The sequence below is a fragment of the Artibeus jamaicensis genome, unplaced genomic scaffold (assembly GCF_021234435.1).
Source record: "Artibeus jamaicensis isolate MK-2021 breed Jamaican fruit bat unplaced genomic scaffold, CSHL_Jam_final scaffold_537, whole genome shotgun sequence".
Taxonomy (NCBI): domain Eukaryota; kingdom Metazoa; phylum Chordata; class Mammalia; order Chiroptera; family Phyllostomidae; genus Artibeus; species Artibeus jamaicensis.
In genome coordinates this window covers 8,229,722-8,244,579 of record NW_026522047.1, presented here as the reverse complement: position 1 = coordinate 8,244,579, position 14,858 = coordinate 8,229,722, and positions in this window count along the sequence as shown.

Below are 14,858 nucleotides of genomic sequence, written 5' to 3'. Positions count from 1 at the left end.
CCTTCCCTGGGGAAATTCCCTACGAAAGATTTCCGTAACCTTTTCAGTAAAAAGTTCTGCTCGCCAAGGACTAAGACCTGCAGTTGACAGGTTCCCTAAATCGTCACCACCTCCTTCCCCAGGAACTGGGTAATTGTTCATTCTAACTTACCCCCTGAGCGTGCCCCCTGAGGAAAGCCTGTCTGTTCCTACGTGACTGTCCTCCGCCCAGCTAGAGAAGCAAGGAGCCATCTGGTTCCCAGTACACCAGCCCGAGGGACAGGAGGTCATGTACGTTTGTGGAGGCTGTGCGTTGCCCAAAGGGGAGCAGATAGATCTTCAAGTTCTCCACCAAGTCCGAGGGAGTCTGTGACCAGCCAGTCTAAAACAGTCACAGTCCAGGGACTTGCTCTGCTACATCACTTGGTTTTATTGTCTTTCCTATCTGGAAATACGGTTTGTTTGTTGTTTATTGTCTGTCTCCTTCCCGTCCCCACTGTTCTGGCACAGCAGCCACACGGGAGCCAGATCGTGGCCTGCCTTGTCCATTGCTGTATCCCCATCACCCAAGAGCTCCTGGCAACAATTATTGGTGAACAAATGAATGGATAATATAGATAGTACTGTGGAATTTAAAATGACTTCACAAAGTGCTATTATTAATGGTAATTTGTGGCTTTGGTAACTCATTACTTCTCTTATCAAGAGCTTGGCTTTCACTTAGGCCACTCATCACATTGGCTACGGAGACTCTGAGAGTTCGGAGGTAAGGAGACTCCGGAGGTGAGGGGAGGAGGACCGAAGAGAGGCTGGACCGGCAGCCAGTGCGCACGCGAAGAGGCAGTGGTTGTTCCCCGGCCTTTACGCTGCTGTGCCTGAGTTGAAGACAGCGGCTACACTGTTTTACCGTTCAGAGCAACGTATTGAACACGTGTGTGGAAGTCACCAGTTCAGGCTTTCCGCCACAGTGGAAGGCATCTACCAAAGAATAACCAAGAGAGTGCTGCCCTGCCCTGAATGCAGAGCGGAACGCACCGGTGATGGTGAGCCCCTACTGGCTCCCAACAAGGCACTCCTCATTGCAAAAACCCCAGTGGGTTTTCCGCACCTCCTAGGACCTCTCCTGGGCAGTCAGGCCAGTTGGAAACGGCTCTCTTCCAACCAGGCATGTCCCTTCACTGGCTTCACATCCCAGGATTCCTGCTACTTGTGGAGCAGTCAGGGTACAGATTTGGTGTTTTTCCTGAAAGCTATGGTTATCCCTTTTAAAAATCAGCTTTCTTTCAGCTTTATATAGGTGCTCAATTATTCAGGCTTAAGAAAAACAAAGAGGAAGAAGTAGATTAAGAAAAATAAGCAAGGGAATGTGTGCTGTGACTACTGCTGTGACATATCAGAATGCCGATGACATTACCCTACGTGCAAACAGAACTGAGATGCTGGAGCAGCACTGTCAGGGCCTGATGAATGTCCTTAAAGGGAAGAAGTCATAAAAATAACATGGGATAGAAAACAGACCAAGAGGGGAAAAAGTATAAGACGAAAATAAGCAGCAGAAAATCTCTTCTGATGACTCAGAGAACTTGCTAAATAACATTTTAAAAAGAAACACAGCTCCACACAACTTCACCTCTTCAGTGTCTTGAAACCTTAGTTATCAAGTGGATTTTCGAAAAACGATGTTTTGCCTTTGGTTATCTCAGAATGTAATAAGATACAAATTACAATTTCAAGGTTAGAAAAGTGACTTTTCAATAAGATAAATAATGAACATATATAATATGTCCATAGGCGAAATACTATAAAAATACGTTAAGACTTCTATGGCCTTTTTATATAGTTTTTGATATTAGGTAGCGTGATTCCTCCAACTTTGTTCTTCTTTCTCAGGATTGCTGTTGCTATGTGGAGTCTTTTGTGGTTCCATATAAATTTTTGAAATATTTGTTCTAGTTCTATGAAATACATCACTAGAATTTTGATAGAAATTTGTGTTGAATCTATAGATTGTTTTGGGTCATATGGACATTTTAATGATGTTAATTCTTCCTATCCATGAACATGGTATGTGCTTCCACTTATTTGTATCTTCTTCAGTGGCTTATAATTTTCCTAGAATAGGTCTTACAAATTCTTGGTTAGGTTTATTCCTAGGTATTTTATTCTCTTTGAAGCAATTGTGAATGGGATTGTTTTCTTAATTTTCTTTTCGGTTAGTTCACTATTGGCAAATAAAAATGCAACTAATTTTTGGATATTAACTTTATATCCTTCTACTTTGCTGAATTCATTTATAGATTCTATTAGTTTCTTGCTAAAATCTTTGGGGTTCTCGCTCTATATTATCATGCCATCTGCAAGTAAAAACAGTTTTACTACTTCCTTTCCAATTTGGATGCCTTTCCCTTCTTGTTCTTGTCTAATTGCTGTGACTAGGACTTCCAGTACATGTTGAATAACAGAGGTGAAAATGGACATCCTTGTCTTATTCCCGATCTTAAGGGGAACACTTGTAGTTTTTGCCCATCAAGTATGATGATGGCAGTTAGTTTGTCATATATAGCCTTTATTGTGTTTAGGTATGTTCCCTCTATTTCCACTTTGCTGAGAGTTTTTATCATAAATAAGTACTAGATTTTATCAAATGCTTTCTCTGCATAAACAGACACAGAACAATGGAACAGAATAGAGAGCCCAGAAATAAACCCACAGCTTTATAGTCAATTAATATTTGACAGAGGAAGTAAGCACATACAATGGGCTAAAGATAGTTTATTCAAGACATGGTGTTGGGAAAACTGGATGGATATGTGCAGAAAAACGCAACTAGATCACCTTCTTACACCACACATAAGAACAAATTCAAAATGGATCAAAGACTTAAATGTTAGATCCCAAACCAGAAAAACCCTACAAGAAAACATAGACAACAAAATCTCAGATATTGCTTGTAACAATTTTTTATCAGATGTGTCTCCCTAAACAAGAGAAACAAAGAAACAAGAAACAAATGGGACTACATCAAACTAAAAAGTTTTTGCACAGCAAAGGAAATCATCAACAAAATAAAAAGACAACATACCGAACGGGAGAACATATTTGCTGATACATTTCATAAGGGGTAAATATCCAAAATTTATAAAATATTCACAAAATTCAACACACCAAAAAAAACCCCAAACAACCCAATTAAAAAAGTAGGCAAAGAACCCAAATAGACTCTTCTTCAAGGAGGATGTACGGATGGCTGATAGACATATGAAAAGTTGCTCAATGTCACTAATCATCAGAGAAATGCAAATTAAAACCAATGAGATATCATTTCACACCTGTCAGAATGGCTATCATCAATAAATCAAAAATCAACAAAAGAAAGGGGAACACTTCTGCACTGTTGGTGGGAAAGCAGACTGGTGCAGCCACTGCGGAAAGCAGTATGGCGAATCCTCAAAAAGTTAAAAATGGATCTGCCTTTTGACCCAGCAATCCCACTCTGGGAATATATCTGAAAAAACCCCAAACACTAATTCAAAAGAATGTAAGTACCCCTATGTTCACTGCAGCATTATTTATAACCTCCAAGATATGGAAGCAGCCCAAGAAGCAGCCCAAGTGTCCATCAGTAGATGAGTGGATAAAACAACTATGGGATATTTATACAATGAAATTCTACTCGGCCATAAAAAAGAAGATTGTACCCTTTGTAGCAGCATGGATGGACCTGGAGGTTATTATACTAGGTAAAACAAACCAGTCAGAGAAAGGCAAATACCATATGATCTCACTCATACGTGGAATCTAATGAACAAACTGAACTAACAAGCGAAACAGAGACAGACTCACAGACGGAGAAGAGATGATGGCTAGTGGGGAGGTAAGGTTGGGGTGGAGGGACGGAGCAGAAAGGAAGAAGGACCCACGGACACAGACAGCGGTGTGGTGATTGCTGGGGGGGAGGAGGGTATAAGGGGACTAAATGGATAAAGAAAAATATAATAAAGATTTTTTTAAGATTATACAAGAAAAAAATAAAAATACATTAAACATGTATGTATCAGAAACAGAGAGTAATGTTTTCAAATAGACCAGGCAAATTAACAAAGTCATGAATTAGAGTTTATTCATAGTTTCATATTAGGGTAACAATTTTTTCCCTTAAGTGAGACCCTGGATATCAATCAGCGCTTTACTATAGAAAGATATTTACCCTTGGTTTTCTGCTTCAAAAAAATCCCCTGTATACCTTTGAAAATGGTATCGATCACTATTAATGATGAAGTATCGTTATCACTGGAAGATGAAGGCAACTCAAAAATGGTCAGAACTTAACATCTGTGACCCTGTGGTAAGGTAAAAATGAGGTCAGGCTTTGAAGTCAGGCAGACGCAGATTACGTCCTAACTGTACCATCTACTTGCAATGTCTTTAATGAACTACCTACACTCAGACCTGTAAATCAAGGAGATTATTGCTGTCAAAATCAACCATGCTTTAGAAAGCACCTTGGTCTCTCCTGGCCACACAAATACTCGAGAAACATCAGCCTTCTCAGCTCACCTGCTTAGGAAATGAGGCTGTGCTGAATTCCTGCGTGCAAAACAGTCTAACTTAAAATAGTACAACTTCTGGATTTTCTGAAATAAACCTAAGATGAAAAGCATCATGACGGAAAACATTAAGACTAAATTTACCATGGGATGCACACCTAAAAGGAAGATTTTAAGTTCTTTGAAGTCAACAAAAGACAGACACTGAATTTAAATATTTTCTTCCAAAGCCTAAAATGTTTTAGAAAACAGTGTCCCTGGGATCATAACACCACGATGCACCGGGATTGTGGGTCACGACAACTATCAGGATTGCTATGCTAGTCTCAGCTTTCGCAGTTTACAACTTGGGCGGTGATCAAACTCAACTGTAAGACTGGCTGCTGACTCACCAAGCTTCTCTCTACGATGTCTGCTATTTCATGAATTTCAACAAGTGTGGCAAGCACTCATCGCCACAGGAGACATTGTTGATAAGCTTATAGGTTTTAAACCAGGTGAGAGCACCAGATTCTGGGCCACTTTGCTTAGCGTGAACAGGGAAGTAGCTCTAATACACCCCCTCTCAAGATTATCAGTAAAATTCCTCAAGTATTAGCCTAGTATGCATGAACAGAACTGGCTAATCACTTTCCAACATAAAATGGAAATCCCATGGCTAGAACAGAGAGCGGCAATAAGAATTTTGGAGGTACCCAGGACCGAAGGGAACCCTCCAGATGCTCCAAGTAATAAAACACTCATGGTGTACTACTCACATGTAATTCAAACTAAGAACTATTGAAAATCATATAAGAAGAATAAGGAACTCCAAGAACATTTTAAAGTTCCATATTATGATGACTACAGAGGTCTTTTTAAAAAAGAAATGGAAACTGTTAAATTTGAAAAATGTTTTTCCTTATTTCTCTTGGTTTACTGATTAATGCATGAAGTTGTCGACAACAAACTCAAGAAGCCCCCAGAATAATCTGTTGACCCAGCAGGGCTAAGTTTGTTTAACTTGGGGCAGCGAGGGAGAGTAATGCCAGATCAGGGTCCTGGGACTATCTCAGCAGGAGGTCAGAGGCAGGGGTGTGTGGGCTTGGAGTGTGGGCCTTTCAAAGGGGGTCAGGTAAAGACGGGGAGAAGTTATGACATGGGAGTTCCGGATCGATGCACCAGCTCTGAGACGCTCCTGCAGCAAGTCCTTCCAAGTGAACGGTTGTTTGATGGGTGAACCATTCGCCCTGGTCAGTAGTCTGTTGTCCTGAGAATAGGGCCCTTTGCCCGGGTGAGAGTTATTGTTGAAATAATTTGGTTTGGGAGGATTTCTTGCTGCAAACAGTGATATTTTATCTTACTCGTTAACTATCTTCCTGGGCGAATTTCCTGGAGCAAATAGGAAGTCATGTTGCCACCGGTGGTCTCAGTGCTCAGTCCAGGAGGTCGGGCTACGTGGGTGCAGGGGCGTCAGTTCCTGTTCTCTGGCCGGAAGCCCTACACTGGCAGCCCCTCAACACAGAATTCAGTGTTGAATGAGGGAAAAAAAGGAGGGATGGGGCTGCCCAACCAAGCGATGTGCACAACAACTTCAAAGAAACTTGAAAAAAGTTACCTGCTTTCTCCGAAGAGCAGGATTGAGGAACGTCAGAGTTTAACTTGTACTTCAAATGGTCTAGGTAGGTCTGAACTTGGAGGAGCAGAGGCCAGAGAGAGAAGATTCAGCCACAGTGTACCGAGAATGAATTAATACATTCCACTGGTCTGAGAGGCTTAGATGTGTTCCTCGAGGGCCAGACCTGCCCGTCCATACTGACTGCTCCGCGCATGACTGCAAAACAAATGAGGCTCCACCGAAGGCTGTGACTGCTCTCCAAAAGGCGAGCCAGACAGACCGGCAGATGCAGGTCAGCCTGTTGGGTGACAAGTCCATGTTTAACGAGCTGGGTGTTAACCACAAAAAGAATGCTGGACTAGGGAAAGACACTTAAAGGACCTAGAAACAGACGAGGTAGAGGAAAGAGCAGAGAAGAAGAGGAGACATCTGATCCTTACAGACACTTTGTGTTCACGCAGTGCCTTTTAACGTACAAAGTGTTTTCATTGGTGCTACTTTATTTGACCCTTGCAACAGTCTTGAAAGCAAAACGGGCATTGTGTTTACCATTTCATGGCCGAGAACACTGCAGCTCAGAGATGGTCACGTGTCTTGCCCAAGGTCACAAGTCTGTAAAACTGCAGGCTCTCGGGACTACGTCTCCTGAAGCATTTTGCAACTGCTGAGGATTGGAAGCAGAACTAAAACTGCGAGAAGAGTGAGAGAAGTGTTTCTCTACTCCTCCAACCATAAGGACCAAGATTTGCCGAGTTGTAAGTTCTGTAAATAGACAGAACGTACAAGCGTGTGCTGCGAACTGAAGGTAGAGACTGAAGGACCCCGTCCACGGCGCCCGGACACCCTGAACCCAGCTCAGAACCAGCCGGCCCCACGCCACCAGAGTTTAAGCACAGATTACTGTTTTCATGCCAGAGTCCTGCCTGGTCACGTGTTCCCATAGGCAACAAAATTTCAGTATCCCTGTCTGGCTGGGCTTAAGTTTTTGGCAAGAATTTCCCCTTCTCTTATGAACATCTTGGAAAGCTTTTAACTGAGCACAAAGATGTTTATTTTGAGAAGCAAAAGGGACTAAGTCTAAAAACAATCTCTACCTCTCTCACCAAATGATTCTTCTTTAAATGTAAGAGATTTCGTTCTACCACCATCTACTAGGTGACGATACTATCGGGGATGGCCCTGGAGAAAAGGCGACTCTCTCTGTGACCTCAGGCCTGGGTGAGGTACTGGGGACCTGGGGCGAGGGAGTGTTGAGGGACCAGGCCGGGGATGAAGGGTGACGTCTGACTGGGGAGGAATGGTCGCACTGCGGAGCCAGACAACCAACCACAACCCAGCTGCCTCCGAATTGCCTGCTTATTTCTCAAGTTCCCATTGGAAGAGTTTCTACACTGATTTTAGGGTCACATCCAGGCGTAGAACCAAATGTGTTAGGCCTTGCGGATAGTGGCAAGTATCGCCTGTCGATAATTGTTGAGGCTTGTTGGTATATAATCGTGTCATTTCAGAATTACAGCCTCCCTTAAAGCAATCGGTCCAAGCCTCTCATTTGATAGGAAACAAAAATCCTGAAAACCAAGAGACTGTCACAAGGTCACACACGATTCAGCAGCAAATCTAGGTGTGTCGGGCAGGGCTCTTGACGTTTGCGGTCACTGACCACGTGGGGACATGGTTATTCTGAAAGCTAACATTGCTTGTGGTGATAATTAATTCTCTCTTCCTTCCACACTGGATTTATCACTCTTTTAAAAGGACTGTCAGACTTCCGGTGTGAAGGGACCTAAGAAGAGAAAGGTTCTCTTTACTGAAGTGAGCAGACGTAAAAGGACCTTTCCTAAAAGTGTTGCTTGGAGGCCCAGACTTGAAACTTTCTCTTGAGGCAGCCAATCGAAATACAGCAGTCGGGCCGGACGTGATGGAAAGGAGACTGAACTTCCCGACAGCAAGAAGGCAGATCCCTGCAGGCTTGGGAGAACACTGGCAAGAACGACTAGGAGAGCTTTGGTTTGGATCAGGGTGAAGCCTCAATTTCTTCAGAGTGGAAACTGCCAAAAATTGATCGTTTGCCTCTGCTGTGTGTAGAGTCCTTTATGAGCTATTAATTAGCAGAGACAGGGAACACACTAACACGGAGGGTGTAGTTAAAAAAATCAGTCTGGTTAGGGGAAGCAGAGATTGATTTGGTTTGGATCAATACTGTCTTCATTCTTCTAGAACAAACTCGGGTGCGGAGGATGCCACTGGGACCCCCCAGAACTCATAAGATCTTAAACTTGGTGTATTCCATTTTCCCATGCTTGCTTTTTCCTGCAAGTTTATAATAAACGCCACAGTGCCTTTCCCATCCAGTCCCCTGACAAGCAGACGTTCGGTTTTCTGCCGCTGCTGATCTTGATTGCTTTTCAGTTTCTCTAAATTCATTTCAGTCTTCCTTTGAAGATCCCAGAGACTCCCGATGTCCCCTGGCCCCAATCACGGTACACAGTTTTTCTTCCTTTTCTTACGAGCGCAGTAGCCAGGAATTTTATGTTTCCACTTACTCCTGAGGGAAGGGAGCAATACCCAGTTTGAGAGGGTCCTTGTTAATATTGCTGCTCTAGGCAAAGCATTATTTTCCTTTTTAGCTAGACTTGCCTTCCTTCCTGGGATTTGTTTTCTGTAGATGCAAAGAAATTCTGACAAGCCAAGAATCCAACCAAGAAGCAGAAGCTAAGGGTTACCTGCATTTCAGGTCAGATAGGTACAGTCTCGGGAAAACAGTAACAAGAAAAACGAGTCAGGGCCCCCAGTTTAGCTGCCTCATCACTGAAGATGAAAAGCACCCCAAGTCACCAGGGTACTGATTTTTGATTCCCCCCTGAGATAGCATTCTCAAAATCTGGAGGAGTCTTTTTGGCTAGATTGCAAAGGACTGAATGTTTGTCCTCAAAATTCATGTGTTGAGACCCTAACCAAGTTGATAGTATTAGGAGGTGAGGCAGTTGGATGGCAATTAGATCATGAGGGCGGAGCTCTCACAAATAAGATTAGTGCCCCGGTAAAAAAGACCCAGAGACCCCTCTCCCCGTCTGCCCAGTGAGGCACAGTGAAGCGACAGCTGTCTCAGAAGCAGGCTCTCTCTCACTAGACTTGGTCTCAGATTGTCCAGCCTCCAGAACCACGAGAAATAAATGTCTGTGATATTTTGTTATAGGGACCCAAATAGAGTAATGATAGAGGAACTGAAGAGTTAAAGATTTTAGCCTCAGCTATAGTTGATAGGCTTAAGCGATTAATGGAAGTAGAATGCTGCTATTCCAGGAACTGGAATGCAGTTCCTCAGGTGACTTCAGCAGGTCTACAAGCAAGTCACTCGAGGGAAGGAGATGGTATCGGAGCCAGTGTGTTCCTGGGAGGGAAGTCAGGTAAAGAATTGGTCATCAACAGACAAAGAAGTACTAGGAGAATCACCACTGGGCTGCAACTCTTATCCCATTAACCTTACCTACCCCCACCTTTCCCTTACCTACCCTTTCTTCTCCTTATAAAAACAACGGCTTTAAATGACACGTGAGGATGGTTTTGGAGGGTGCAGGACCTCTGGTCTTCTTAGATCACCAGCATCTGAACAAAGCGCCCATGAAGATTCAATCCTGGTCTCTACTGATTGGTTCTCATCGTGACAGGCAGCACAAACGCCAGTTTGTCTGGTTTTACTACGACGTAAATGCAGATGTGTTTCTTGTTAGGCTGTCGAGATGCTTTGGTTTTTTAGAAAGGGACATCTTCCTGATTTCTAGCAAATATCCCATTGTTGAAATTCCTTCATTTACAGCTTACACCCCTAGGAATGAGTTAAGGTTTTTCCTTCCTCCCACAATGAAGCTTGAATTTCAAAAATTGTCCTTTTTGTGGAAATTCAAACAAAATAATTCCAATGACAATACTGTGGTTTGTGATTTTTTTCTTCCTTGGATTGCAACTTTACACTTTTCTCATCTATGACTACATGAACTTCAGACACCTCAGAGCGCACTGAAAAACTCGTCGACCAAAGGACATCAGTCTCCAGGTCTCTTGCTTTTGTGAAACTTTTCAATAAGTTGTTGATTTTATTTGGAGCACAAAAATACCAAAACCTGTTTTATAGGTGTGAGCGTGTGTGTGTTTTAAAGATATGTTCACAAAATCTGTAACACACCTATTTTTCAAAGGTGGAACCTAATTCCCCTCGCCTTGAATGGGGGCCGGACTTAGTGAACCGCTTCTGATGAATGGAACATGGTAGCAGGGATGCTCTGTGACACCCAAGGCGGGGCCATTACGAAGAATTGCTTCCACCTGGCCCTCACTTTCCTGGGTCGGTGGCTGAGGGCAATCAGCTGCCAGGCCGTGAGAATCCTGGATCAGCCTCGGGGGAGGTCTGTGTGGGGAAGGCCTGGGCCCTTCTCCCCAAGCCAAGCCACGTGTCTGAGCCCCATTCACCCTTCTGACAATGCAGCCTTGGCCAAGACCTTGACTGCAGCCTCAGGAGAGACCTCACGTCAGAAGCACCTGCGAAGCTGCTCCAGACTTCCAGATACACAGATCCTGCCAGAGATAATAAATGTTTATTGTTGTTTAAGCTGCTAAGTTTGGGGGAAATTCGTTATACGATAATAGATAACTAATATAGGAAGCAATTAGCAGAGGATACTGTTCTATTCTTGAAACCCTTGAAGTGAAAATACCAATTATGGTACAATCAGAGAATTCTTTTCTCCCAGCTATTTACATTTTATTCTCATTCAGTTGGATCCCATAAATCCCACCCAAAACGCTCTGAATCTCTACTTTTCTTTCCATCTGTTCACATCGGAAGGTGGATATGCATTATTTGCATGTGAATGCACAGATGTGAATGGGGCAGCAATGCCAAAAAGGGTTAAGGAACGGAAAGCTGGGGGGATCGCCCCCCTTCCTCATTAAATATCTCACACCGTTCATCTCCTCCGGAACCCTTTTGTCTTGGAGAAAACGCTTCAGTTTCGGGTGAAGGTACTAGCTTAGTTTAGGGCCTCATTACCTCTCGAGTGAATTACTGATACGTCATTTTTTTGCCCTCTGGCAAGGTTCTCTTCTAAGGCGCAGATCCGACCGTGTCACTTTTTCAGTGGAAAACGTTCAAAGCTTACTCATCATGTTTGGGACTGAGGTCACTCAGCAGATGAGCTCCCCCACTGCCTGTGTGGTTAGGTGCAGGGCTCAGAGTGAAACGGGGGGGGGGGGGGGGGGGGGGCGAGTTCCATCAACTGTAGGCACGGAAAGTACGACACGCCCTCTTCCCTAACGGTCCCTAACAGTCTGTGACACCTCGTAAGGTCCTCCGTTTCCTGAGGGAGTAGCATCCACGGGCAGCCTGGTGATGGGCCTTCCTGTTTTCCTTGGTGACGGGGTTTAGTGGAGTCTTCGGGGGTTACTGTAATATTCTGCATAACACAAGACTGTGTAGTCTTCCCCAACCCCTCTGCCAATCTTCCTCATGGGCTTGGAGACCCTAACTCGTCTGTTTTTTCAAGAAGGACATTTCAGAAGCAAAGGCAAAGACCTCTCTAGACATGTTGGCTCTGAATGTACTCCACTGAAATGATGGAGGGGAGTTAGTGGTCAGCATCTTCCTGTAAAACGACACAGGGCAATACAAATATAGCACATCCACTTCAACTTGAAATTCAAACAGACAAGGAATAAGCTTGTAGCGTGAGTATATCCCAAATACTGCACAGAATATACTGGTACTAAGAAGTTACTTGTTGTTCAGATTTAACTGGCATCCACCCTGCAGTTCTGTGTGTGAAATCTAGCAGCCCTGACTACACTCCCTCCACCTGAAGGTCAGGGAAGGGCATCCTCCCAGCCGCCACACACCCGTGGGGCTAGGAGAAGAAAGGTAATAGTCTGGAATGATGAAAACTCCAAAACTTACAAGAGATTCCCGACAAGCTGCGACTCTCCGCCAGGGAGGGGGCGCAACTCCTTCCACAGCTGTTAGAAAACTACAAAGTGGATTCCGCCGCTGCTGTGGGCAGAACCTGCCGCTTCAGGGAGGCTGGACTGGACGGCAAGCTGGCGGGCGGCCATGGGGAAGCAGAGAGCAAACACACTGGAAGAAACAGGCCCCTTCCCTTTCCTCCGGCCCTGCAGCCTCCCTCTGCAGTGCTGGCAGAGACTCACTGCTAGCAAGGCAGAAGTGCAGAGCCAAACAGCAACATCAGGTTTGGGATTAAAAGTAAACCATTAGTGACTGGCACAAATGTAGAAGATGACCAGAGATCACACCCAATTAATGAAATTCTGAAAAAGGAGCAGCTACCAGCCCCCTATGGTTTCAACCTGATGCCAGACTTACAACTGTCATGGTTGGAGGCAGTGGGGTTTGGGACACGATACTCCAAATACGGCACCGCAGCATGTTGGGTATCTGAAGCTGAAGGGATTTGAGAAACAGCAGGTGTCGGAGGACTTCTCTGACCTTCTCGGAAGCAGGTCCCGAGACTCTCAATAAGAGGTGCCCTCCCACGCCCGGAGAAGAGGAGCTCCTTATCTCCAAAGACGCCGGGAGGCGGGGGGAATCTGAATGAACGGGCTCTGCCCAGTGTCTTCCATGTACAGCCTCCACCCTCTGTCCAGTCACACGTCCCCACAGCTGTCTGCACTTCCTCAGACCCAGCATGCAAACGGTCAGTCCGGTCCCTTCTCCTGTCTTCATTTCCCTATGAAGAAGGTCTGTGTCTTGGGAAAGCTGTATTTAAAAAATTGCATGGCTTTGATAGGGGAGCTCAAGAGTTAAAGACTTCAGCTGCAGTCGTAGTCGATAAGGCGTCATAAGTGATTAGAGCGTGTGGAAAGCTGTCATTCCAGGAACTGGAATGCATGACCTACGTGACTCCAGAAGGTCCACACGCAATTCAACCTTGTGCCCCAGGCCATTCCCAGGGGAGCAGATGGTATCTGAGTCATTATGTTCCAGGGAGAAAAGGCAGATGAAGAACTGTTGATCAACAGATGAAGACGTACCAGGAAAATATGTAACTCCCAACCCATTAACTTTTTCTCCCCAAACCCGTTACCTAAACATTCTTCTCCTTATAGAAACAGCAGCTTCAGATGAAATGTTAAGATGGGTTTTAAGGGAACATAACCCGCTGTCTTCTCAGACCACTGGCATCTGATTTAAGCACCCAGAAAGACTCAGTCCTTGTCTCTATTTATTGGTTCTGGTGGTGACAGCATGAATGCTCCCTTTTCCAGTTTCAGTGTCTTATTAATCTGTCTTTTGTTACAGAGCCACAGCCAAGAACCTACAAGGGCAGAAGGGAAAAGGGAAAATGATATGATTACTCTAGTTCCCCAGGATGATGGAACCTGCCAGGACACAGGAGCAGGTCTGGAAGACATGGGGCTCCTCTGACCTGCAGCTTTGGCTTAAGGACCTGCCTGTGGCTCTGCAGAAACTTCCCAGAAGATACGACTCCTTTCTCCTTTACCCGGGTTATCCCTGGGTCTCAGTCTGAGCCTCCTGGCTTAGCCTCTCGGCTCCCTCTGGGTTTCCTTCCACGCAGGCATTTCCCCCAATGAAATCCTTGCAGGTTAATCCTGTCTTAGTACTGAACACGAGGCAGGCTAACAGGAGAGCAGCAACGTCCTGTGGTTACTACCCTGTGTTCCTCTTTACCCCTTCCGTCAGCCCGGAAACAACTCCCTACCCTGCTAACAGTTCTTTATACTAAATCTTCTCTCTTCCAGTAACTGGTAGGGTTTCTGTCTCTTGGCTGGGGGCCCCTGAGCTCACTGAGGACTCTAAAACACTCCAGGAAGGTTAAGAGACGAAGCCACACCATTCAAGGGATGTTGATTTTCCTTTCACTTCCTGTTATTTAAGGTAGAGCTGGCAGAACAGGTTGAGCAAGGTGACCGGCCTGACACACATGGGGCATCAGACACTTGTTATGTTGTGTTTGACACTGGGAGTCACGCCGGGACACCCTGGCAAATTAGAAGGCGTCCACGGGAAAGCGATCACGGTAATGACGAATCTGGAAGCCATTCCCTGAGAAGGGTGCACTTACCGAATGTGGAGAAGAGGATGGTCTAACTGTGCCCAAGGTCAGTCTTAGGGAAACGGGATTAAACTGACTTTGCTGGGCTCCAGATTATTAGAACAGGAACCAACCAGAAGAGCTAGAATGAGACACGTGGGCTCAAGTTTGCAGCCACGCCGACTTGTGTTCCTTCACTACGTGTTAAACACGTATCTGGCAGAGGTGGGGAGAAGCCATTTTGCTGCTACTGAACTGTGTAGTTGTTTGTGCTCAAGTCTCAAATATTTGTTCCTCAAATATTTTAAACCACTTTATTGTTCTAATATTTTCTTCATTAATTAATGAATAAATGTTTGACCTGCGTTCTGTATTTCTATAAAAGTCATGTTTTAACTCTTTAAAATTACATTTGACAACAGTATGAGTTAAAAAGTGAACTGGTTGTCCAAATTGTTCATAAAATGTTAAGAAATCCAGAACTCAGAACACATGCCGCTCCCCGCACCAGTTGGCCGGCGCCTGGGGCACAGACCTGAGTCTGGGCTCCTCGCCTTCCGAACGGCTCCGTCTGAACAGAGACCACAGGGAGAGGGCAACGGGGGTGATTCGAGGCCTTGGGAATGAGTTAGGTGAGGGATTAACGGAACGGAAGGACAAAGACTCGGGAGGCAT